The sequence below is a fragment of the Lynx canadensis genome, chromosome X (assembly GCF_007474595.2).
Source record: "Lynx canadensis isolate LIC74 chromosome X, mLynCan4.pri.v2, whole genome shotgun sequence".
NCBI classification, from domain to species: domain Eukaryota; kingdom Metazoa; phylum Chordata; class Mammalia; order Carnivora; family Felidae; genus Lynx; species Lynx canadensis.
In genome coordinates, this window is record NC_044321.2 from 101108359 (window position 1) to 101111322 (window position 2964).

The following is a 2964-nucleotide window of genomic DNA, read 5'->3' on the forward strand; positions in this document are numbered from 1 at the left end:
TTTGGCTTAGGTCATGATCTTGCAGTTCATGAGTTGGAGTCCAGCATTGGGTTCTATGCTAACAGCTCAGAGCCTGGAGCCTGCTTCTGATTCTGTGTGTGTGTCTCTCTCTCTCTCACTGCCCCTCCCCCACTCACTCTCACTCTCTCTCTCTCTCTCAAATAAGGTAGTAAACATTAAAAAATTAAAAAAACCTAATATTACTTGTTCTTTCATTTGTCAGTTCGGATCTGCTGGGGAGTTCCTTTAGTGAATTTTTATTTCAATTATTGTACTTTTCAGCTTCAGATTTTTAAATGAATTTTCTAGCTTTATTTTATAGTCTCTATTTATTGAGATATTGTTCTCATACTTTATGTATAGACATGATTTCCTTTAGTCTTTGAACAAATTTATAATTGATTTAGTCTTTGTCTATTAAATGAAATGTCCAGGCTTTCTCAGTGAGACTTTCTTTTGACTGCTTACTTTACTGTGTATGGACCATTTATATTTGTTTCTGTGCATGTTTCATAATTTTTGTGGAAAGCTGGACCTTTATATAATATAATGTGGCAATTCTAGAAATCATAATCGGCTTCCTTTACTCAGAATTTATTTTTATGGTTGTTTGTTTAGTGAATCTTCTGTACTACATATTTAAAGTCTGTATTCTATGTCAAGTATGGCCACTGAAGTCTCTGCTTGGTTATGGTATCTGTCAGTGGATTACTGGAGAGCTTTCCTTAAATACTTTTAACCAAAACATTTTCTAGGCTTTGACAAGGTGTTCTGTGTGCATGTTGAAGTCTGGTGTCAACATTCTGGCAAGCAATTGACAATTCTGCCTTAGCCTTCACTGTTTGCTGTACAGAGCCTCTATAGGACCTCCAAAGATGAGAGAATAGGGCATTTCAGATCTTCCTGAACATGCACAGACCTTGTATATGCACTTGGCCTCAATTTCCAGGAATATGCAGGATGTCTTCAAGGCCCACAATATTTGCCAACTTTTCCTTTTATGTTTTTAGTCATAATATTATTTGGTCCAACTGTTATCACTGCCTCAGGAAGCAATTATATTAAACAGTTGCCACTTATTGTTTTTGATTCTTTTGATAACCCAGGGAAATGCTGTTCCCAGTAAGTTCAGAGTCAGATCAAGCAAAAACATTCCCTGAGAGTGGGGGTTTCTGAGTAATTGCCAGATGAGTCTAATAATGGCAGTTCTCTAGGGATGGGGTTTTAGGGTGTTCCAAGCCTGTATTTCCCCTTCTAGTATTATTCAGTAGCTGGTGTTAATGCACTATGATTACTAGACTGATTTCAAGGATACCACAGAGCTGAGGAGAAGAAAATGAGTATAAGGGCAAGCAAAACCTGCTGTTATTTACAAGATTAACCATTTTTCTTGAATAAATGCTTCTTGAATGGTTGTAAATATTTGGTTAATTTCCAGAGTTTTGGAAAAAATGGTTTTAATAATTTTTACTACTGTTTTTGTTTTTGTGGAGGAGCCGACTTTCAGACGTCCTTACTCCACTATTCATAAGGTACTAGCCCCATTTTGTACAATTTAAAGATTTTTTTTTGACTTTTCATCCTGGAACCATGGACCAATTTATCTGTAACCTTGAGGAGAAGGCCCTGATGCTGGTGAATGCTGCTGTGACTTATGTGTAGCCTTGACTGGCCACATTTTGGCACTATGCCAAGGTTGAGATGGTTCACCTAACCCCTGCTGACATCCCTGCAGCTATTCAGAGCTTGAAAAAAAATAATCAAGAGTGCTCAAACTGGTAGCTTCAAACAGCTCACAGTTAAGCTCTGCTAACTGGTTTTGGTGGCCACTGAGGTGTGGATGTGGTTTTATGTCAGTGAGATCATGGGTAAGTGTGGCATCACTGGCTATAATGTTTGAGGACCAATCTTGAACATCTGTTTTTGGTTTCTTATTTGAGTGTTCTTGGACCATGTGTGATCAGACTGGTATTTGAATAAAATAAGATAATGTATCAAAAAAACAGTTTTTATATATTCTTATTATATTTATCTTTGATATTTTCTAATTTTGTTAAAATTTAAAGTAGGATAGATTACTCACTTATAAATTATGAAGTATAGTGAAGAAAAGAACCTTTTGCTTTTTGTTTATCCTGTACCCAGAAATCTTCCTAAATTACATAATCCATTTTGATAGTTTTTCTATAAAGTGGAATTTCATTTTTAAAATAATTTTTTAATGTTTATTTTTGAGAGAGAGAGAGAGAGAGAGAGAGAGAGAGAGAAAGTGTGAACAGGGGAAGGGCAGAAAGAGAGGGAGACACAGAATCTGAAGCAGGCTCCAGGCTCTGAGCTGTCAGCACAGAGCCCGATGCAGGCCTTGAACCCATGAGACATGATATCATGAACTGAGTCGAAGTCGGACACTCAACTGACTGAGCCACCAGGTGCCCCTAAAGTGGAATTTTTTTAGTTTTCTAGATCAACAATTAAATCAACCACAAAAACAAAAAAAGTTTCTTGGTTTCTAATATTTACACTAATTATTTTAGTCTCTTATTATATTGAATAAAACTTATAAAACAATTGGCATGGTTGCCAATCTCATTGATTTATTTCTAATTTATTTAAATTGACTTCAGTAATCTACAGATAAAATAATATTTGATGTTGGCTTTTCATGAGTAGTATTTTTCATAATTACTGTTCGTATTTTATTAAGAGTCATACTAAGAATTTGTTGTGGAATGCTATTAGATATCTTTTCAGTATTTAAATATATAACCATATGGTTTTCTTCACTTAACTTGTTAATATAGTGTGCTTTATTTATCTATTTATTAATGGTTAAAATGATGAACCATTCTTACAATTTTACAGTTAACTTTACTTGATTATTTTGTGTTATTCTATTTCCTGATGATTTTGATTGTTAATATTTCATTTAAATGTTTTGCATGACATTAATATATTGTTTTTGTT

General features: G+C 34.5%; 1 pseudogene; it reads left to right on the forward strand.

Moving 5' to 3' along the window:
• The first annotated feature begins 1590 nt into the window (after positions 1 to 1590).
• LOC115506676 lies at positions 1591 to 1900 on the forward strand (annotated as a pseudogene).
• The last annotated feature ends 1064 nt before the right edge of the window (positions 1901 to 2964 follow it).